Below are 25,435 nucleotides of genomic sequence, written 5' to 3'. Positions count from 1 at the left end.
GTAGTTTTTCTGAAAAAGGCACACAAACAAAAAGATTCTTTTTAAAGACTGGTGGGCACAGGATCGATACAGTATCCCTGAACATCAACAAACTGCTTTCCATAATTGGGAGGGAATAGATTTATTGCAAAGGATGTGCAAATATGGCTCACACTGTCTGCTCCAATCATAGGACATTAATATACGCTTATACTAACACTGCAGCTCCAAGACAAGAATCTACTAAAAGAAAAACAAAACTCGTATAAAATACTTGAGGGCCAAAAGTGGTTAAATAAACAGAACATTGTTTAACCATTGCTGATGTGATTATTTTGGAGAATCTATTTAAATGTTATTCCATAAACATCATGCATTTGTTGCAAATCACGTTTGACGTGCGCGCGCACACACACACACACACACACACACACACACACACACACACACACACACACACACACACACACACACACACACACACACACACACACACACACACACACACACACACACACACACACACACACACACACACACACACACACACACACAAATAAACCCACTTAGATTTCTTGCAAAAGCAGCAGGACAGTCTGAAGAATACTGAATCAGAAGAAACCACAGATATTTGCCCAAAATGCTCTGGTAAAACATTACTTTATTAGTCATCACCCCTAACACGAACACACTCACACAGGCCTCCATACCCGCAGATACAAATCAAATCGGGGCATAAAATGCTGACATAAGTCTGTGGATTTGCTATCTTCCCCCCTCTGTGGGCGGCAGCACATTTCTGTACATTTACAAATTACAGAGGGAGCAAGTCTGGAAGCCGCAGAGAGCATTCCTTCCGTACAGTGTCTCCTTGTGTTTCAACTGTGGGTTTGTCTGCCTGAGAAAGCAGCATGGATGACCTGCAGTCAACTCTAAATCTCCCGTTTACATGCTTGAATTTCAGCCCCACCTCATATCAGGTGTCCCTATGACATCATCACAGCGTCCTATCTAGAGTGCAGTGCGTCTTTGTGATGTCATCTTTTCATTTTCATTGCAGCTAATACATTGTAAATAAATGTACATTCAAATGAGGAAAAAACATAAATGCACGCTCATATTAATAGGATATATAAACGCTCTCGGTGCTGTTGACTGTAATGAAGCTTAGTTTACCGTCTTTTGTCAAATACAGTGAAGCGTGTGGTGAATGATTCACTCTAAGCCATGATTTGTTTTATATTTTAAGTAAAGCATGTCAGATCAAAGCATATTTTGCTGATGGATGAATCTGAATTTTTTTTTGCACAGAAATATTACAGATGACGGCATTCAAAGCGTATATGGATCTTTTCAGTGAACGTAAAACAAACAATTACTTTGTATTTCTGTCCAGAAGCGCTCACTCCGTCGCAGAGCACAGAATTAACGCCATATTTCCTCTCAGGAACTGCCTAGGATGTAATAAACTTTAAAAGTCTCTCAAAAAACTCCTTACTCAATGAAATATCTGATGGGTTCAGATGACAGTGTCTATGACACCAGCCTTCTCAGTGACACCAGCCTTCTAATTCATTATTAAAGTGATAAGATACAAATACTAATTTGTGCATTTTTTTTGCACAGGTGAATGCACTAGAAGTATCTATTTTACAAGAAATGTTTATGAACTAAGAATGCTCAGAGAAGTGTGCATAATGGAACGTGTCATCAAAACAGTCTGTTTTTCATGGAGCATGCAGGAAGTGTTTTACAAAGAGAGATCCGAGTTAATGTTTGCGGTTGAAAAGTACTAAGATTTATTACGCTGTTAGGAATATTGAGACTCCGCAGCAAGAACTGTCTGAGAAAAATGCCTCCCTTGAGAAATAAATCAAATGCTGTTTTATGGAATGTCATTTCCTCTTTCAGTTGGATTTGGACTAATTTCATGGTGGTATAGTCGCCCTCCTGGCCCCTAGAGGAGGCTACGGCCTGTGCATCAGCTGAAGCATCACTGGCTGGAGACACAGGAAACATCAAAGTAAGTTCTGATTTGCAATCATCACATATGCTAGTGTATGCACGGTCTCCCTGGCTCTTTCTGCTTGTTTAAATGTGCATAACATGTCCTCATGCATAAACATCAACATCAATTCAGTTTTGAGTTTTATAGTATTTTAATTCATCAGGTTGAATCACTTATTTTTGCTCATGATCTGTTAAGACACAAACACCTGCAAACCCATTTGCACTCACATGCCCACACACTTATTCGTGAGATGACTGTCTCTCACTATGGTTTGAAGCTGTGATACTGAATCTGTGATCTACAGTAATAATGTGTTTCAGAAAAGTTGTTTGGCAGTTAAAATCTACAGAAGACATACAATTCTAAAAGAAAACCCCAGCAAAAAGATTCTGCAGAAGTTCAGCACAGTGCTTTATCTCATTTAAAATGTGCAGAGGAAGTTTACATACTGTAAGGGTCTACAAGGCACAGCAGGAAAATAATGCATTTAATTCTACGAGCCAGAGAAAGGGTGTACAATGTGCATATAAAACTAAATTATGCCTTTTTTTGGTGCAAATTATGGGTTATGGGTTAAAATCCTTTAAAAATACCACACCAGTCTTAAGGTTCTAAACAGTCTTGATATTACTGCATAAAACGACTACAACACATTTCACTGAAGTAATAAACAGCAGGCTGATTTTTCCCACCAAAATTCCCATCTCATTTAAAACATTTGTGTTTCTCAAGCCAAAAAGTCACTTCCTCTTGAAGTCTGCTCTTTTAAAATGTTCTTTCATATGTGGTCAGACAATGTACAGCGTTTCATTAATCATACCCTTGACCAAGCACTTTTTGCGTCTGTGACTGTGGTTGACCAGTGGCATTCATTTATGAGTTCACAACACATGAGAATCACCATGACTCTGTCGTACGTCTATGATGTCATCTCACACACACAACCTTACGTGTGGGAATTTGTGTGTTGAGGGTTTCTTCAAAGACCACTTGTTATGATTGATTCTGATGCCCATTTTGGGCGGTCCCAGACGAAAGATGATCAATCATGGTGATTTCTGTGGTCGTGGCTCCTAAACGGTGGTCCTTCGTCATACAGTCATGAAGGATCAAAGACGGTCATTGTCACAGTCTTGTGACCAAAGATAGTCTGTAATCATTTTCTGACAGTGTCAGAAATTTAGCAGTGATTATCTCACAGTGTGTTTGCTGCTACGACCTACGTCTACTGACTACCAATAAAAGTATAACATGAAATGGTTATCAACACGACATGGCGCTAAAACCTAAAACTACTACTTACCTCAAGCTTCATTTGCAAAATTGGCATGCCAATTTGGCCTCTTTTCCCTAGCCATGACCACATCCATAATCTCCTTTCACTTCCACCTCTTTTTTTTTCAGCGCACATAATAACCACAATTGCCAAAGTGCGATTTATCTTGCTCTACAGGTGAAACTCGAAAAATCAGAATATCGTGCAAAAGTTATAATTTTGATGATCATGGCTTACAGTTTATGAAAACCCCAAATTCATAATCACAGAAAATTAGAATATTACATGAAATCAACTAAAAAAAGGATTTTAAATACAGAAATGTCGGCCCTCTGAAAAGTATAATCATGCATATGTATAGTTATATATACTAAATGTTTTAGTTTCACCCTTTAATTTGAATTACTGAAATACACAAACTTTCACACGATATTCTAATTTTTTGAGTTTCACCTGTATTTGTTTAGAGCGCATGCTGATGACGTTTTAATCATCATAATCGAATACTAACTTGAGTCGTAGCCTACGAATCAATAGGTGTCATCATCGTACAGTCTACACACATGTTGTACCCACATTTTTTGATTGATCCATGTGTTACACTACAGTGTGATTTGTAATGATCTTATAGTATTGCCGAAATCTGTAGCAGGCATTAAAAAAGAAGCATTCCTTTTAATTTTCTTTGGTGTAAGCCTTGAGTTATAAGGTATTAGGCACTATTACAAAGTTTTCTATATTATAAGATGTATCCTTTAAACGTGAAGTGTGTAATTTCCGTGCCTATTGCACCACCACATAAAAACACAAAATAATGATTGTTCACAAACTGGTTTCAGCAAATAGATTGTCCTGCCCCCAAACACACATCATTGGTTCATTCAGTGTAGCTGGGTTTGTCTGGTTGTGATGCTTGAACACACAGAACAATGTTTTGAACATGCCTCAATGTTTGCAAATGGCCTATTTATAGTTTCTCCACACTAAGCATGGATAAAGAATAAAGTGTTTAAAATAATACACACACCACCTTTAAAACTACTTTTTTTTATCTTTGGGGACTAAAACAATTCCCTTAATTGAAAGATATCCCATTTCTATATAATACATCTTTATAATCTATCTATATAATAATTCATTTGGCATACATTTCTATTATGCAGCTCTATTTTTACAGCAGAACCGCAGTAGTCCACCACCGCCGCTGGGAAATCTGACCCTCTAGGAAAACTTCAAAGCCCCTGGAAAAGACCCCTGAGCCACTGCATTGAGATGTATTTTCAGACTTGATGGAACCATTTTGATGGAGTAAGTGAGAGACGAGTTTCAGAGGGCACACGGTGGTCCCACCCTGACAATAGATGGATGAACCAGTGTCTTAATGAGGGAGAGAGAAAGAAAGAGATGAAGTGACCTTGCGGTGGGGCCTAAATTCACACTCCACCCCACTGGCTCCCAAAATAAGCCATGTCCCGCTTTCATAAATGCCCCTCGCCACAGCCGCCATAACTCAGGGCTTTCCCAAAGCAACTGCTCATGTGCCGGCAGCGTTAGGAAGTGTGTCTGCCTGCCAGCAACCGCTAGGGCCGTCCACCAGCGTCTGCTTACCACATTTTACCTAGAATACAATGCCCCTTTGTTTTTGCGTGCGGTGGGGCCTCTCTCAGCCGGGACACACAGACAGAGAGAGAGAGAGAGGCAGAGAGAAGGGTGAAAAAGATAGATAGATAGATAGATAGATAGATAGATAGATAGATAGATAGATAGATATGAAATGGCCAGTTCAAACCATGAGAGGAAAACAAATGCTGAGCAAAAGAGAAAATTGAAAGCATGATAAAGTTGTAGAAAAGAAAGAGGGTAAATGGTGTGAGATATGGAAGGCCTTTCATGTGGTTTCATGCGGAATGCTGTCGTTCATTTATGCCTGCAACAAAAGCCACATGTTTATCTTTTATTTTGTTCAGACGAAGCGCTCCATCTCGCAAGCGTCTGAGAGGGAGGAGGTATGCTGTATATAAAAGGAATGATGGAATTTAAAAAGTAGGTCGACATAAAACAGAGGAATTCATCAAAACAGCACGCTTGTCAGAGCATGAACGTACGCTGTGAACACGCATTATTATGTTGATGCAGATTTTCTGACTGCAACGCGCAAGGTGCATATGCACAACTTAACACACCAAGATCATAGAGAATGAATTCAGTGCTAAAACGTAGACCTTCAAATGCAATGTAAGTCGCTTGGGAAAAAAGCATTTGCTAAGTGCATAAAAACGAAATCATTTTAATGATTTCCACATTTGTAATATGCAGTAAACTGTGAAAGTCTCTGAATTTCAAATATGACCTTGAACAAAATTTCCGTCTATACTGGTTTTGACCTATTCTGCCTCTGAATAACTTTCCTTTATGACTGATGTCAACAAGCCCTCTTCTGGTGTGTTTGTAAACTCAGTCACAGTGCTGGAAGGTGTTGTTCTGTTACTGTTAATTGAGCTAATCAGTTTGAGAGCATGTACAGTCTTTACCATTGAGTTTTTAAATGACCTTGTTAAGAGACTTGCTGCATGTTTAATCACTCATAATGGGCTTGCCAAGTTTGACTTCCTATCAGTGGCCGATAAAAGTGTTTTCACACTGCTCAGCTAATTTTTGCATGCAAACATATTTTTCCTAAGAAGTAAATGTAAAAATGTGCTGATCCTCTGAAGTACCAACTCCTAAATTATATAATAAATACAAAATTAGGAAAGTTAGGAAATTCAATAAAACAAATTCGGTAAAGTACAAATTAAAGTAACCGTATTCTAAAGAAAACATCTGTTGTGAACTCTGTTGAGACAAATATGGAGTATTCCATGCATTAGAGTAAAAAAAGCAGTTAAAGCCTGCATTAAGGGGACTGTTCCTGTAAAATGTTCACTCTAAATTCACTTCCTACATTTGGCTTTTGCACTTTCAAAGAGACGACAGATAAATGAAGCATGGAATGTCCAACAGGAAGTGACCGTGTACAAATTTGTCATGAAGTTTTCTAGATGTAGCGAAATCACAAAGTCATCACTGTGACATAACGAGTCAGCAGGATCACGTCTGTCATCTGCCTGCAAGAATGAAAGAAAGCTTGACAGATTTTGCAACTTGTGTGGGAATGCCGTGAGAGCGATTCAGACGGCTTGACCAAAGTCCAGACACGGAAGGGCAGATGAATGGGAAGAGAGAAAGCGTGTGTGTGTGTGTGTGTGTGTGTCTGTCTGTGAGAGAGAGAGAGAGGGATAGAGAGAGAGAAAGGGGAATCCCTGTCTGTTTGTCTGGGGCTTTTCCTCAAAAAAGGAACTGTAGCAGCCCCATAAACACACAAACACACTTGCTGTGTTACCTCAGGTCAAGCACGTGCGCAATTGAAGAATAAATTATGCCAGACATTAAATTAAATCTAAAGCTATAGTTCACTCGTGAATTAAAATTACTCCAGATGAATAAAAAGGCCACCGTCTCAAGTTCCCATTAGTTTATGAACTGTTCAAAGAAACTAGATTACTGTAGTTTAAGGGCTGCCCATCTAAAATGAACACTTCATAAAATTGGATGTTGTGCATTTGTCTAATTAGCTTGCGACTTCAAAGTCCAACATGAAATCAAAACAGCGGCTCTATATTTCCACTATGCACGTTACTGGTCTTATTATGGATGATTCATCCACGTTATTCCAAATCAAAAAGATTGTAATTTATCTTTTTATACATGTAATAATTTGCTCAAACAATTTCAACAATTTTCTTTTGCCGTTGATGTCACCAAGCCCTCTTAATTTTCAACCTCTTCCTTCAAACCACCATATAGGCAAGGCAAGGCAAGTTTATTTATATAGCACATTTCATACACAATGGCAATTCAAAGTGCTTTACATAGAAGAAATTAAAATAATCAAAAGAAATCAGAATAATTAAAACAGTTTAGAATAAAAGATAAAATACAGAAATAATCAAATGAAATCAGATTAATTAAAACAAAATAAAATACAGTGCAAACAGTCGGACGAACAGTGGCACAGTGCTCATTCAGTAAATGCACGGCTAAACAGAAGTGTTTTGAGTCTGGATTTGAATGTGACTACTGTAGGAGCACATCTGATCTCTTCTGGAAGCTGGTTCCAGCTGCGACTGGCATAGTTGCTAAAAGCAGACTCGCCATGCTTCGAGTGAACCCTTGGTATTTCTAGCCGATGTGATCCTAATGATCTGAGTGATCTGTTGGGTTTATATTCAGTGAGCATATCTGCAATGTATTGAGGTCCTAGGCCATTGAATGATTTATATACCAGTAATAATACTTTAAAATCAATCCTAAATGTAACTGGCAGCCAGTGTAAAGACCTGAGGACTGGTGTGATGGGTTCATGTTTTCTGGTTCTGCTCAGAATCCTGGCTGCAGCGTTCTGTATGAGCTGCAACTGTCTTATGGTCTTTTTGGGAAGGCCAGTGAGGAGTCCATTACAATAATCCACCCTACTGGTAATGAAAGCATGCACAAGTTTTTCTAAGTCTTGACTGGAAACAAAGCATCTAATTCTTGCAATTTTTTTCAGGTGATAGTATGCTGATTTAGTTATTGCTTTGACATGACTACTGAAACTAAGGTCTGACTCTAGAGACACACCCAGATTCCTGACTTGATTTTTAGTTGTTTGACCCCTAGACTGAAGGCGTTCACCTTGAGAACTTCATCTTTGTTTCCAAACGCAATGACTTCAGTTTTGTCTTTGTTTAACTGAAGAAAGTTTTGGCACATCCAATTGTTTACTTCATCAATGCATTGGCAAAGGGAGTCAATGGGGCTGTAATCGTTAGGCGATAGGGATAAGTAGAGCTGTGTGTCGTCTGCATAGCTATATAGAGACACTTTATACAATCCAATCAATAATTTAGATAAAATAAAGTCCCACCTAACAATTTCCTTGTTTGATATATACTTTTACTGTAAGAAAAAGAGCAGCATGGACATTCTGAATAGGATCTCCTTTTGTGATTCATGGAGGAAAAAATTTGACTATTCCTTCTTAAAAAAAAAAAAAAAAATTCTTTATGGCATTCTAACTGGAGTGAACCACAGATGCATTGAAATAATCATCCGAAATATTTATTCACCTAAAGAACTCCTTTCACAAACATCAACCTGAAAATTTCCCATCATCCAACACAAGTCAATAAACCGCTTGTAAACAACTTCAGCTTTTTCTGGGGAGGGCGCCTTGGATTTAGCAAGCAAAAAAAACAAAAAGGAACAGAGAGAATCAAGAACTCATAACCTCAGGGCGACCATCATCTTATATCCTATAATTATCCTCATATTTTCAACGCCATAATTAACTTGTTTTATTGCACTCTGGCAAATAAGAGAGAGAGAAAGGGAGAGGTTTTGAAGACGATTAAGGATTTTTGTCTGTTTGTGAAGGTTCTCATGGTAGAAGAGTCTCCGTCGCGTATCAGTCTTGCACACTTTCAGACGGATAATTGAGACAATGATGACGCATCAGACTGAGGTTTTCATGACAAATAAAACGATTGTGCGCAGACGCTCCAGGGCACGTTTTTAACGAGGCAATTCAATCATTGCGAATTCTAATTTTCCATGTATTCCATTTATTTTTGACCAAACTTAAGTTTCTTAAACCCTCATATGGCATGCTGGGAGATTTAAATGGTAACATTATATAATATTTCATAAAGTTATTTACTGTTTTATGTCATATTAACCTATAATTAGTGAAAGTAGACATGACTGAATTGCTTTTAAGACGCTTTCCAATTTCCTGACAGTGGATCTCTGAGGGTTAAAGTCCTAATGTGGAAATGTGCAAGTTACGCTGTGAAAACACAGTGTGAACCGGAGCTAAAAATGCAGCACTAATGTTCTTAGTGGTTTTGCATCTTGGTGGGGCCGTAGCAATAACAGTTATAGGGTGTGTTTGGGAGGTTCTGTGTGTGTTTGCTTGAAATGGCGAATGTTTGTTAGTTTCTCAAACACTTTCAATCAGGTGTTGGGTGAGGTCTGAAAGTGAAACTAATGGAAAACAAGCTTATCAGCATTTAAGAGCAGGTGTCGAGATGTGTGGTGAAAATACAGGATTAGTTTACGAGACAAAAAAAAACAACAGCAAGATCTAGGACTGACTAAAACACATCATTAAGTTACATATTCAACTACAACAAGTTCAGAATGACATTTTAATGACACCGGAAAAGCTGAAGACACACAGAGTCAGACTGACCAGCTTTTCTTTGGTCCGTCTGATAAAATTCCTCTGGTCTGTGGCTCTGCACAACTTCGCTGCAGATTTTATATCGCTTGTTCTTATTACAGTCAAATTACTATAATAGTCCAATCTGTAAACACATTAAAGCAGGACTTTATTGATATTCCTCAAATATTCTTGTTCTAAACCTCTAACACTAAATAATAAACCTCTGCAGTTCATTCAGACTCTTTTGCAGTTGTATTTGTGCTTTCTATTCTGAAAGTCTTTCACTTGGTCTTCTTTCTTACATCTTGAATTTCGATATTAAGTCTTACTTGTATATACTGTATTTAAAGCCAAAATGTGGCACTAGCGGCACCAAAATAATTCCAAAGAAATAAGAATAAATAACATTTAATTCACATAAAATTCACATTAGTCCCAAACACTTATCCTGTCTTATATTAAACATATAATCGTCCCCGAACTCACTTTATTGGATACCAGTCAAAACATTGGACACACTTTTCTGAATTATTGTTTTTCATGATTTTAAAAACATTTTGATCTAAAGGCTTCTGCTTACATGCCTAAAATTTGATTGGTAAAGAAATCTAAGTGTATTTTCTACTTGTGAATTTCTTTGCAACCCCAATATTAATTATATATTTTTAATAGATGAATAGTCATTGGACCGAATATTGAAGAAAAAGCAGCCAGCAAGTGTCAGGCTGCAATTCCTTAAATAGTATTTAAAAATATTCCTATAGGATGTACCTCTTGAAGTTGTTGGAGAGAACATCTAGAGAAAGCAAAGAAGAAACTCAAATATAAGAGTTTTCATTTCTATCATGTTTTGATCCATTCCCAAACTTAGGTTTATGTTATTTCATACACTCAAAAAAATAATCTGTTGAACCAACTTAATTCAATTAAGGAAAGGTTTTCCACGAAATTTAATTATATTTATCCAACAAAATCGAATTTGTTTGAAATTATTTGTTGTAATCTTGCTGTATGAACTTAAATTAATTATGTCAAGACTACTAAAATATTTGTGTCATTCCTAAAGATAGAATTTTGTCAAGTTACCCAGATTTAATTTTTGTCCTCCCTAAAATCTCCAACAATATAATTTTAGCTAGTTTGACTCAATAGTTACTTCCAATGATAGTAGCTACTAGCATTCGATTTAAATAAAACATCTTTTCGCATAGTAATATTAGATATGACTTATGCAGGTCGGCAAGTGAGGTTTCATGCATATGGTCTGTATACTGAGTTTCCACATCCTAAACACAGTCTTCACTCTTCTGCATAATGGTAACCACAAAATTCAAAAACATTACATAAAGTCCTCTAAGTTTCTAACATAACTGAACATTAAATACTAACATCAACTAACAACATCTTTACATTTACTGAAAAACACATAAAATAACATTTTAATCCCTAAATTTACCCTCCTAATGCAGTCCCTTGCAAAGCATGCTGGGATCTACAGATCCACTGCCAAGTTAGTTGTCAACAAAAATAATTCATGTAGTTTTCACACAAATGAATTAAGTAAACTTCAGTTTTAAATATATTACGTTGATTGAACACAATTAAATTAAGTTGTGACAAAATATTAAACAATTGTGTTACTTTTGCTTATTTTAATTAATTAAATTTAACAAGAGGCCAAATTTATTTTTTTGAGTGTAGTTTAGATGCTTAAAATGTGAAAAATAATCGTAATAAAGAATGAGGTCTGTCCAAATGTTTGCATGGAAGTGTAGATTCTTCATTACGGTTTATGGAGAGAAAAAGGCGGTCAATTGTTGATGGTCTCACTGAAAGTAGGGTGTAAACCTTTCAGTTCCTGTCACTCCAAAATGTTTCACTTTAAAACATAACATAAACATCAGCATTGTATGTCACACCACAAGGTCACTCCCAACACAGACCTTCTCACTGTATATTTTTACATGTAGATCTGCTAGAGGCTGATTTCTCACGCCGATGGTCAACTGGATATCAGCACGTCAAATGCTATATATACTACAGATAATACAAGTTCACGTCATATACATACAGTTCGAACGTTTGGGGTCAGTAGATTTGTTTTAAAGAAATTAATACTTTTATTCAGCAAGAACAAATAAAAGTCACAGTAAAGATATTTATAACGTTACAAATTATTAATATTTTAAAAAAATGCTGTTCTTTTGAACTTTCTTTTTTTATTCTTTTTCACAAAAATATGGACTGTTTTCAACTTTCATAATAATAAGAAATGCTTCTTGTTCAGCAAATCAGCATATCAGGATGATTTCTGAAGGACACACTAAAGACCGGAGTAGTGATGCTGAAAATTCAAGGGTATTTCACAATATAACTGTATTCTGATCAAATAAATAAGCATGAAAGACTTCTTTCAAAAAACATTTCAAAAATCTTAAGACTTTTAAGCGGCAATACATGCATTTTCAGTTATCTGTGCATTCATTTATTCATTTTGCATAAATTCTCTCCAAAACTTAAAAAAACACAAATATATACAATGAATCATAAGGAGCAACAACGAGCAGTACTGCAATAAGAATATTACTAGTGGTGGATAGAACAGTTTCATAAGCATGAAAAAAATTGTTCTGTGGGACTGCAATCTGTCCTAATGGTCCATTACTCACTGGAACATGTGAGCTATAAAGATGTTAGATGCATTTATTTTAACATGCTCAGAGAATCAAACAGAAACTATTTTATGAGCATTTCCACTGAGCTTTCCAGTGCTGTGGATATTCTGGAAGGGTTCATCCTGACTTCATGACGTTTGTTCCACTGCAGTGAGGGTCTCTCAAAAATAGCTCGTCTAGACATTATAAATGACATTGACATCCCTCTACCTCCTCATATCATGACAGATCGTTATGCAAGGACCACCGAACACCTTGTTCCTCAAACTCAATGTGTGTTGTGGTAATGTGTTTAGCATACACCCAGGATTCGGCTTCACTCGCTGCTGTCACACACAATCACACACCCAAGCGCTGAAAACACAGACTAACTCTGGGTGAACCCAGTACACTGCTGCCACTGAATAGAGCACACATACATGAAAAACACTTTTGATCCACACTCAATGGCCTTTTCAAGGTCTAGTACTCTGGTTTACAAAAGAAACACACTGGCTTGCTTCCAAAACCTATAGTGTAAGCAGCATTTTAAGCCCGAAACATACTATTATGTGAACGCAAAATCTTAAACCTTCTAACTAACACATTGTAATGGATGAAATGTGATTTTGTTGATTTTTTGTTTTTGTTTAATCATTGCATTTCAGTGTAATTTATAAATCAAGTTAAGAATGCAATCACAATGTTGCTGCAATGGCACTATAGTGAATTATCCACTACAGTCACGGCAGAAGAATAGTTTTCCCCGAAAGCTTCTGTCGTAATAACTCCCCCTTGTGCACATCCCAAACTTTATTCTTTCAGTCCTATTTTATGAACACAATTTCTTTTTTTCAAATGATCTCCTTTATGTTCCTCAGAAGAAAGATAGTCATACAGGATTAATATGACATGAGGGTGAGTAAATGATGAATGGGATAAACTATCCGTGTGAGCATGTTCAAGTATGTATAGACACACTACAAAGTTGAAAGGCTTTCAAAAGGCAATTGCTGCTTTGTGAGATATTTTCTTTCAGACTACATTGAATGGATTCTTAGTGGAGGAGACAATCCAATAATGCATTGCCACATGCTCAGTGAAAAACATTCCAACAAGACGATAATAAATATTCTTCGTTCATTCAATTATAACTCTTCAATTTTATACAAAAAGTGGGCCTATATTTGTGTCTATTTACAATTTTACAATTTTGTTTTTGAAATATTTGCAACTTGCTCACACCAAGTCAAGTCTCTCCTATACTGAGTAGCACAATTTATGATGTACGGATAGGATGCTGCTCTCTTAAAAATTAGGGTTTCAAAAAGGAGTTTGTGCAGCAATGCCGTACTGTATAAGAACAATTTTTTGATTTCTCAAAGAACCTACCAATAAACAGTTTTTAATTAAAATTTTTTTTTCTTAGTGTGAAGAACATTTCATTAATCTGAAGAACCTTTTTCCACCATAAAGAACCTTTACTGCACTGCAAATGTTCCATGGATGCCAATAAATAAACTTTATTTTTAAGAGTGTATAAGGACATTAAAGGGATAGTTCACCCAAAAATGAAAATTCTGTCAGTAATTACTCACCCTCATGTTGTTCCAACCCCGTAAGACTTTCGTTCATCTTCGGAACACAAATTAAGATATTTTTGATTAAATCTGAGAGCTTGATCACTCCTCCATAGGCTTCTAAGGGATTGAAACTTGTTCCCCGCAAAAGTTATTAATGACATCGTTAAAATAGTCCAAGTGACTACAGTGGCTAAATCTTAAGTTTATCAAGCGACGAGAATACTTTTTGTGCGCAAAAACCCCCAAAAATAACGACTTTATTTCAACTATTCATTTCCTTCTCTGTGGGCCTCGGGTCAGTTCACTAGTTAATAGCGTAGTGTTTCTGTGTTGTACGTCACACACATCACACACATAGTGAGACTACGTGTGACGTACAACACAGAAGCACTACGCCATTAACTAGTGAACTGACTCGAGGCCCACAGAGAAGGAAATTAATTAAGATTGAGCCACTGTAGTCACTTGGACTATTTTAACAATGTCTTTAATAACTTCTCGGGGAACAAGTTTCAATCCCTTAGAAACCCATGGAGGAGTGATCCAGCTCTCAGATTTAATCAAAAAGTTCCGAAGATAAACGAAGGTCTTACGGGGTAGGAACAACATGTGGGTGAGTAATTACTGATAGAATTTTCATTTTTGGGTGAACTATCCCTTTAATGTAGAATTCAGAAACCCTTGTTATTAGCGTTAACTAAACTGCAGCCAGCAACTTATTGCTCGTGCACGTAACGTACAAGAGTTTGAACATCATTCAAGGTCCTGATATACTCACAGCGAAGTTCTTTTTGTTCTTCACTTTAAAGTAAAAAGTTGGAAATGCGTTTGCAGTGATATACTGTTAACGATCATTCTGAACATTGTATAAGCATTAATTTCAACCTAGGAAGTCGGAAAAGGTCTTGTTTTTTAAGTTTCGTTGCAAGCTGTTCACACATCTGCAATTAAAAATCGATTAATACATGAACATTCTTACATATAGCTCCTTTAAGCAGCTGAGCACTGAGTTTGAGAACTTTATCCTTTATTTACATTTTAAAAAAGTATAAATGTAACTTCAAATTTAATATCTTCTGCCAAGTATAACTGTTCATTAAAAGAAGGTATAGCAAAGAAACAATTCGAGGTCTGAATAGAATTTGTCAAGAAATGGCAAAGCAAACAACTCAAGACATCCTCAAACACATTCCTTCATATTTAAAGTCACTTTGGACAAAAACGTCTGCAAAAATAATAAATGCAAATGTACATAAAAGATAGAATAACAGCTCCCTAAATACCCTCTCAGAAAATAGAATATAACTGTAAAAACTTCTCCGATAACGCTTCATTTTACAGTCCTTTTTCCCATTTACATACTATGTACTTATTATAGTAATTACAATAACTGGGTAATAACTGGGTAATAACTAGGTACTAACCCTGAACCTACCCCTAAACCTAAACCTATTACCCAGTACTTTCTAGGTAAGTACACTGTAAGTACTCTATTGTAAAAAGAAGCGTTTCCATTTCTCCTTCATCACGGCCATTAGATGCCATGACACAAGCTCTGGGCTGCGTTTCCCGATAACGTTGGTACGAAGACTCTTAAGGTATAACTTAACTAAAGGTATACCATTTCTAGGCGTGTTCCCCGAACCATACCTTAGAAAGCTGCTTAAGGCACCGACGTTACCAGGTGCTGTCCGTGGCGATGGTGCTGAATTGGTTGATATCTATGGCTCGAGAATCAATTATTCACTCATGCAGGGGCGGCTTCACTGGGTTATGTGAGAAAGCCGTGTTCTTTATAAAAGAAGCACTTCAGAAATAGTTGAAATTGTATTTATTAGGGCTCATTGGATAATATAGAAAATAATTCAAACTATAATAGCCTATAATAGCGTAGCCTACATATTTTAAAATTGTATCATTTATTGCTGCCACAATAACCATTTAAATTTTTACGTGCTTTCTTCTCTTTCCCATTTTTGTTCGGTGAGGTGGAGCTGCGATGAAATATTGTTCTTTTAAATACTTTCCAGCATTTCAATAATAAAAGTGTAAATCTTACGTACGGTGCCCGGCAGTGATCAAAAAGGATTTAAACAGTGAATTTTGAATCTCTCCTTGTAAACTCAGAGATGTGGATTCAGACGACAATTAAATTACCACACGAACTGTGTGTCAAAAAACAGTAGGTAATTTGGCAGGGATTTTTATGCGGGTTGGGTGAGAAAAAACATTGACATTATGGATTCGGACGGCAATAAAATCACCGACTTTCCCCTGTAAATGTTTAAAATACCGTATACGAGCCCATGAGAAACAATTAGCATCCGAATAGGACTTATGAAAACTTATGAAAGCATATAGAAAGCTATATGCTTTCACTGGCCGTTGAAAGCGCTCCGCGGACGCCGCTGTCTTTTAGAACAACTATTCGCTGCATCGCCTGCATAGTTTGAGCAAACTCCCCACCACAATCATTCCCTTTAAATAGACTATTAAGCCTTTAATGGTTTGCCAGCTGATGTACCTTTGGATAATATAATTAAAAATCTAACAACAATCAGAGTAATGACAATTGTATTCTTTGCATGAAAACACTTTAATTAGCCTAATCGAACACTGTCTGGGTGTATTAAAACAAATTATATGAATTATATTCGTATAGACCTGCAACATATGACTTACAGAAGGTATACTTAACTAAGAACATTTCGGGAAACACGTATTAACGATAAGGTACAGCTTATGGTGTAACTTAAGAGCGACGTAGCGTTAAGAAGGTTTCGGGAAACCCAGCCCTGAACACTATAGCTTCAGGACCAGTGAATAGAAATCTCTGCAAAACACTCCCCCTTACTTGGGACATTTCCCTAATCAACTCCAGTCCCACAACAGAGCCATGTGCTTTATAAATAGGAATTGTTCTGAGCTAAATTAGACACAGAAGCCAGACCCTCCGCTGAGACCCTCATGCAGTTTTCATTATGCTCTTCCCTGTCCAATATCCAGACCCTCAATATCTGGTTACAGAATTCAGTTCTTGCCATGGATGCTGATATTTTCAGGGGCCGAGAGGGTAATGGGTGGGAGTTGAAAGCTTTTGAATGTGCTCCAGCGCAGTGAAGTATCAATTTATAGGAGCAAGAACCATGTGTTTATGAAATTAATAAACTTTGTGCAGACATCTGAATTTTCTGAATGTCCTACATGCTGCATTGGTAAATCTAAGCACTCAGTGTCCTTAAGTTCTGCCATGAACACTTCAGAGCATAATATGATAAATGTTTTCTGTAGCTCCAACTGATGGAGTTTTACTTTGCTCTGGAGTTCTGCTAGTGTTATGTAAGGTCATGTCGAATTCAACCCCGAAAACAGTGGCAGGATTCAAACGTTGACTCCACCTATGTATGTGCATGCATGATATGTGTACACATGCTTGCAAAGTTGGTCTGGGTATTGACACAATTTTCACGATTTGATTCGATTTCAATTCACAAGCTTGCGACCCGATTTGATTTTGATTCATTCGATTATTTTGGATATATATCAGACGCAGTACATCTTCTCAAGGAAAAATCTATCCAGATTAATGTAGACGTATCCTGATTGAGCGATTACATTAAACATTATACGAATTTCGGTAAGTTCTGTATCTTTAAACATACCTTCAGAGGCTCATTCATGTTTATTTGTTGCTGTAACTGGTACTAAAGTGGAGGAGATGATCCGTTCATGTGCGCTCCACAGTGCCGCTTCTCTTGAACTTCTCTTGAAAGCACAAAGCTTATTGGGATTTATTGGATGGGAGGCGAGCTACAATGTCCCGGTCATTCATCAACTGAAAACAGAATAGACTAATCGATTCTTGGGATTTAAGAACCGATATCGGTTCATAAAAATGAGAATCGATTAAAATCCAGACTTTTTTTTTTTACCCAGCCCTATTGCAGACTGTCCTAAACGAGGAGTTCGTGGAAACCTGAAGGTAACAGTTAGCATGGCTTTTGAGTTGAATTCAATCATTAAAAAGATAGTTAACCCACCCAAAAATGGAAATTCTGTCAATATTTACTCACCCTCATGTTGTTCCAAACCTAAATGCATTTCTGTCTTCTGTGTAACACAAAAGAAGATATTTTGAAGAACTTTGGGCTCCAATGCTGTTTGACTCTCTAACATTATTTTTATGGACAATATTTATTTTTATGTTCCACAGTAGAAAGTCATGCAGGTTTGGGAAAACATGAGGGTAAATAAATGATGACAGAATTTTTATTTTTGGGTGAATTAGAAGTAAATGCCTTTGACTGAATTTTAATGATTGTCATCAATAAATCAATTAACTGTTCATATTATGCAACTCTAAAAAGATTTAAGTTGAATCAATTGGTTCTATGCAAATTGTTTAATTTATAAATATCATTTTTGACATTTAATATTGTTCAATAATATATCCATCTCATGTTTTCAATGAGAAATGTGCATGTTGTGCAGAGCAACAATATTGTTAACTTCTGAAAACTAATCATATGAACAATCATGAGACAAAAAACACACCACACCTCAAAAATTGGTATATGAAACGCAACAAGGGTAAAAGTCAACTGACCAAAAACAGATTTTTTTATGTATTTTTTACTCAGAGGAACAAGCTTATCTTGGCACCACAAGACAACAAGTTACTAACAATATGAAAACAAAATCAACAACAGTAACTGTGCAAACAGTCTAAGATATGCAATCATCTTAATAATTCATAGCCAAGTGCATGCTGGTCAAGAAAGTAAATGGGACTGAACCTTAAAATAATTTTCAGTAAGGGCTAAGGCTATCTGAACTCAAATACTGCATGCGAGTCCAGCTGTGCTTCTTGATTTGAACAAATAAGAAAAATCTTTATAAGGGTATGTAGAAAAAATGCATTGAGATGCATTAGTGGTGTTCCTAGACCTACGTAAATTATCACGTAAATTAATCATTTTTACATTGCATGTTTAAGATTGTGCATTGCATTATTTTTGTGAGCAGACCCATACTCTAGTGAATGTGGTTGTGTTTGTGTATGCGTCTATAAATGCAAGTATGCTGGATTGAATACGTTCATATATATTTATATATTTAGTGTGTGTGTGTTTTAGACTGCTGTTTCAGTGCGACAGGTGTGACCTCATTGTGGTTGCTGGTGAGCAGCAGAAGCAAACAGAGTCTGCATCAGATTAACACGCAACACACGCGCGCACACACACACACACACACACACACACACACACACACACACACACACACACACACACACACACACACACACACACACACACACACACACACACACGCACACAAACCCTCTCGACTTGTTCCATCAATTTTCTTTCTCACACTCACTCTTTCGCTTGCATGTGAACCGTTTTACGAGACTCTTTCTGTATCGTACATCAATGACATTTGCACTGCGAAAAATCTTTTTATTTTTGTCTTGTGTTTTCCAGTGAAATGTCTAAGCATCATTAAAACAAGTAAATTTTTACTTAAAAAACAGAATGTATTTAAATTAAGTTTATAATTTTTTTCCCTAAAGGCAAATGTAGTAGTTTTATTCCTAAACCTCAGCAAAGTTTGTTAGATTTACGCATAAATCAATATCAAACTTTTCAATTGGGTAAGAAAAATAAGCTTTATTATCTGAATAATTGTCTTAATATGCAATTTTGCTTCTCAAGTTCTAAGCATGGTTAAATATTTGTACTGGATAACAAGACAAAAATACTAAATATTAAAAATATTATTCTAATTATTATTATTATTATTATTTTTATTTTATTTATTTATTTATTTTTCCTGTGTGGCATAGGCCTATGTCTCCTGTCTGTCTTTTTCCAATGAAGTTGAGCTTCAGTTTGGAATTTATAAAAACTTCTGAATTTACTCAAATATTGTAAATGTTGGAAAAACATTGCAGTTAATTTAGCATATATAAATTGTGTGTGAAATATATATGTTCAGGGTAAACATTAATGTACATACCACACATAGTTTTCATTTATTCAGATCGCCTTATCATGCTAGAAGTGCCAACTAGCCTCTCCCTATGGAGGATCCCTATACCACTCTACAGATAAAGCGTTGTGGAATTTTTCGGTTCGCGTATCTACCCAAAGTGATAAGATAAAATAAAATTCTGCATCAAAATTTATAGACAAGACAAGTAGTTTGTTTAGGCATGGTTTGTAAGGAATTAGAAACCTGCGCACATATATTCAAACTTATATTCGTCTATCACAGGTTCACATTTAAAGTCTGTTTAGAGAGAACGGTGTCGTCTCAGCGGCCCCTAATTTAGCAACAAATGATCATTTAGACGGAAGTGAATCAATCAAAACTAACTTTAGCTGGAAAAAACATTTTTCAAGAACCACTATAAAACCAAACCAATCTCTGTTACCTTAAATTATATGTTTATCTCTGTAAAGCTGCTTTGAAACAATCTACATTGTTAAAAGCGCTATATAAATGAGGATGACTTGACTTGACTTGACATCATTATATTTATTAGACTTACTGTAAACCCATATAAAAACACAGCAGATGCTCTAAAATAAAGTATTATTTCATATACAAAATGTGAATGGCTCCAAAAGCATGCCAGCTTGTGATTTTGTTTATGTATACAATCCGTAGGATATCTGAAAAACTTAGATAACTTGGATAACATAGGCCTGGTTTCACAGACAGGGCTTAGATTAAGCCAGGATTATGCTTCAGTTCAGTTAGGATATTTAAGTAGCTTTTGTAAACATGGCTTCAGAAAAAAAAACATTACTGATGTGCATCTTGAGACAAAACAATTTGACAAAACAAATATTTAAAGATATGTCATTTTTAAGTTGCTTTCAGTTGAAAAACCTCAAACATGCATTTTAGTCTGGTTAATGGTTTAGGCTCTTTAACTGATACACTTTGGTTTCCTTTTTTTATGGTCCAAAACTGAAAAAAGATATTGCATATTCACAAATGAATTCCAATAGTAAATACAGCCGTAAAACAGAAAAAGCAGAATTCAGAACTTGTAGTCAAGAAAGAAAGGAAAAAAGATCTATAACTGTTGAAAGTCTACACCAAATCAAAACTGAGCCTATTCACTTACTCAATACCCATTATTACACTTAATTGTTATCGACTCATCAATGCACATTATTGCTAGTAAAACAAAATTGTGTACAAAATGACAAACTATACACTATGCACTTATTCACTATGTACTTATGCACTGTACTCAACTGTGAAGTGTATGTCTTATAAGGTTCTTTTGTCATTCAACATGGGAATCTGATAGCCCCTCCCCCTCTGCTACGTAATTAAAGCTGCAACAGTTGAGTTCATAAAGTGTCCAACATTCTTTTTGGAATTTTCAGTGTGAACACACTCCTTGCATAGTTTTTACTACAAAACGACATAGAAAAGTGCACAAGTAGGTGAATTGACCCTTCGCAGGGAGTTTGATTGACAGGCGATCTGACCAATCATAATCCGCCATCCGCCGAATCTGCCATTTTTGTCCGACAAAGCAGTCAGGAGTTAGTAGATTAACGTTGGAGGATTTGAACTTGAAAAACGGAGTGTACTGACGTCTTTCCGCGGTTAAAACAACATTCCTTCTTATGTTCATTCATGTTTATTTAATGCTATAAATGAACTAGAAGGAAGAGCAGTTTTAACTGAGGCTCTACGGCGATCTGTCAGACACATTAAAGAGCCACAAAACTGTATTTATTGTTTAAATTTCTTTAAAAAAAATGACCAAATTTGAAAGGTGAGACTTTGTTTCATATCAAAAGTAACCTGAACTGTCCTGTCTGTCAGCGTGTTGTCAGTGTCCTCTCTGCTCCGCAATGTATTTTTCACTGCGTGAGAACATGGTGGGCGTGAGAGCGGCGTGGCTTGTCGGACATAGCAACTGTAACTAAAGGGGGCGGGTCTTTGCAAACGGTCAATTGGGACACTCTACATCCGTCATTAAAAAACTCTCCTGTTCACTCACCTGACTCCATCTGATATTCTGGAAATACACTCAAGCCCCAGCCTACATTTTTTCATGAAAATAAATTAATTACAGAAATAAGTTTGGGTTGCAAATTATATTATATTGGTTCAGAAAACAACGGGTTAAAAATATCCTGCAAAACAGTTTGGAGCTGGTACCTCTCTCATCCCAGACTCTTATTTTGGCAACTGTTACTAAAGCAAACACACTTTTTAACACTTCTGTTTTCCGTCTCTGTGTTTCTTTTTCTTTCTAATTTTTGGCTGTGTGCACTTATTTAAGACCAAAAAAACTCTCTGCTCATCCTGCTGGGACACAACCACCACAGCCATTGTGATACATCTTCCCAAATGTTCTGATTAGTGATCAATCAAGATAGTTCAATGACTGAAGTTACTGAACAGGTAGAATGTGAGTGAGCACTACAATGAGAGTGGAACAGCATGCTTGGAGTTTACAGGAACGTAGCAAAACAAAACTCCCTGCTAGCATTTAGCTACTGTTTACTTCATAGAGTGGATGACATCAGTGTTCACTCTGTCCAATTCTGAGCTACTTTAACACACACAGATCCATCCCAGACTCTACAGTAATGTTAACCAGCTCAGAGCTCTGCCGATGCATGTAAACACAGACTCAACCATACATGTGAGGATCAATTACTTAACCATCTACGCTTTCATGTGAGCAGATGAGTGGGATATTTGTGGATCTTTGTCATCTATGTGAAATGGACTGCAAAGAAGAAGAAAAACAACGCAGGCAGGCGGTATATATTTAGTCTCTGCAGGCCTGGCTGTCGTCACTTAACCAGACTAAAAAACATCACTTGTGATTTTGGCGAGGGATGATTTGCTCTTTGATCTTAAAGTTACACAACTTGTTTTCTAAAACAGTTTTGACTCTTAATTCTGATTGGATGAGATGCTCTTCAGGCAGTTGCATTAATGTGCAACATACATTGCTTGGCAACAGTAAATAGCCTACTCTAAAGAATATTACTTGCTAGAATAATTATTATGATTAATATAAAGCATTCCCAGGGAATGCATGAACTAATGTATACCTTGAGTGCAATGTAAGTCACTATCGATAAAAGCGTTTTATTAAACTGCATATTTTATTAAACATTGGCATCTTATATCAGGCAATTACATGCATTTTATAAAAGCAATAACCCACTCAAAACAGTGAGAAAAAAGAAATAGGCAAAACATAGCGCGGAGTGGATTATTGCTCTAAGTTTTATATATAAAATTATATGTACGTATTATATAGGCTATATGAAATTTGTGTAATCAGACAAAATGATTAACAAATTACTCAACATGAAATGTAGTTTCAAACCAATTTTACTTCATTAATATTACAAATTTCTAAGTAAAACTTTATGAAAAATGTAGGAGGGGACTTGAATTTATCTATTGGGAACTGACTGGATTGTGAAAACTGGAGATTACAAATACTGGGAGAATGACAGGTGGTTGGGGGGATTTGTGATGTCAGCTGACTAAGATAATCATTATGAAGACAGCCATTTTGCACAATTAGACCAGGTAAGTTCACATGTTGTGTTGGAGTTTTATTAGGTTTTAAGTAGGGATGCACCGATACCACTTTTTTTCAGACCAAGTACTTGCATTTCGGTACTTGCCGATACCAAGTACCGATATGAGTACTTAATAATACCATTACAGTTCTTTTAACAATGTTTTATTTTCATCAGATGTTGTTCCCTTTCTGTCTGTAACAAAGTAAATAGGTCTATACAACTTGTATAATCAAATTGCTTGTGTTAAAGGATCTATTTCTCACCCCTCCTCTTGGTAATTTAGCTGAGCATTGTTTGCAGTCTGCTCTACTTTTACCATCATCGCTCATCTTAAAATATCTCCAAACGGCTGACATTACTCCTCCTCCGACTACCTGCTCATCTGATGAGAGGTTAGGCTAATGTCACGTTACCTTAAGAGGCCGTTCACATTTCGTGTTTTTTGGGCATGCAAATTCGTTATTTCAAATGTAGATGCACGGCAATCGCGCTCATAATAGAAGCATGCGGTGGCGCGCTCGTTTTTCCAGGCGTGCCTATGTTCATGGTTGCATAGCAACGACAGATGCCAATGGAGCGCAAGCGCTTGTGGAAAGAAGGAGAAACATTTTACGGAAATGGTGCAGCCGCGCTTGCCACGCGTTTTAGACGCGATATGTGAACGGCCCCTTGAAGTGGTATCAGTGCGGTTGTATCGGGGTAGTTTTATGAGTACACAGGAGTACTGGTATCGGTATCGGTGCGCCCCTAGTTTTAAGCATTATTTGTGGGCAATTTTGACAACATTGAATACATTTTTTTAATTTTCTGTACAATTTATCACACTAGTGTGCTTTAATGTTCATCCAGGAGGCTTTTATCTTGAACCCAATGGCACAAAGTCGCACTTGTGGTATTCCCAGTCAAAAATAACTTGCCTAACAAAAAAATTGCTTCAAAAGCTGTCAACTTGTTTTATATCAATTAGGATTTGTATTTATTTTTGACTGATTGTAGGCCATATTGATCTGAGCTTATATTGGTCAGAAATGACCACCCATTGAAAATGAATGGGGAAGATCGAAAATAAGAGAAACACTTAGTGTTCCGAAGCATGTTCATCATGTTCACATATTTACATGTGTGCTTGCAAAGATAAAGGCCTTGGACCTGTGCATCTGTGGACACACACACACACACACACACATTTATGTACACAAACAAACTATTTTGAGTAGTACAGGCTTTCTTTTTCAGAGATGAACTTTATGATCAATAAGATTCAGAAATAAATACAAAACATGTCCTAATTGAAAGAAAACAAGTTGACAAAAAGATTGAATCCAATATTTGGTGATAATATAGCATTATAAACGATTTACAAGCAATTTTGAAAAGGCCGGTTATTTTTGACCGGGCACACAAAAGGTTTTCAACACAGCACAAGGATCATGTGTGACTTCACGTAAACTTTAAACTTCACCATCCCACCCTAAATGAGTATTACATGAGGATAATGATTCGCCATTGTTTTTAAAACAAAACCTCAATTCTAGGACAGGAAGCACCTCATCACATGTTGATGTTACCATAGTGACAAATGGCCTCTTCTGAGGCGCTCAGGAGATGCAGATGCCAGTAAATCACTAATGTTGACTTGGGCTCGTACCCACACATATACACAGCGACCACAGAAAGGCCGAGAGTGCCCTGGCTCCAGAAGTTGACTGGTTTGTGAGTTCCAGTAAAGGTTGGTCTAGCTGGTTCCTCCCTTGCGCCCTGCGCTGAGAGTGCGTTTATAGTGCTAATGCTTGCGGTGAGCAGGCCATTATGATGCAAACCCATCAGAACTGCTCCAAACAGACTGCGAGCATTATAAAACAAACATCTTAAGGATAAATGTGCAGGTAACTTGCACTCCAAGTTTGTAGATGCAGTTTACATCTGAAGACAGATTTGTGCATTGAATACCCTGATCTAGGTTTCATTTGTACCTTAAGACGGTCACTCAGAAGGCCATACAGGCTCGACACACAACATCTATATGATGCTTTATTACATCAACAAAGACATTTAAATCAGTCAGTTTGTAACAAAACAAAACTGCCCTTTTCTTGAA

At 36.7% G+C, this 25,435-nt stretch overlaps 1 protein-coding gene and 1 long non-coding RNA gene across 2 annotated transcripts in view; one reads left to right on the top strand and one right to left on the bottom strand.

Moving 5' to 3' along the window:
* runx3 (RUNX family transcription factor 3) overlaps window positions 1-25,435 on the bottom strand; it is a 59,985-nt gene that overhangs the window by 33,777 nt on the left and 773 nt on the right. The window lies entirely within an intron of this gene.
* Window positions 1,897-5,491, top strand: LOC143702938 (uncharacterized). Its single transcript, XR_013190673.1, has 3 exons — window positions 1,897-2,002; window positions 4,430-4,574; window positions 5,234-5,491. It is a non-coding gene; the product is annotated as an uncharacterized LOC143702938 (long non-coding RNA).

This window comes from Siphateles boraxobius, unplaced genomic scaffold, assembly GCF_051911475.1.
Source record: "Siphateles boraxobius isolate OS27281-9 unplaced genomic scaffold, OSU_SipBor_1 37, whole genome shotgun sequence".
NCBI classification, from domain to species: domain Eukaryota; kingdom Metazoa; phylum Chordata; class Actinopteri; order Cypriniformes; family Leuciscidae; genus Siphateles; species Siphateles boraxobius.
The sequence above is the reverse complement of the archived record's forward strand: the minus strand, read 5'-3'. Positions and strand labels throughout refer to the sequence as shown.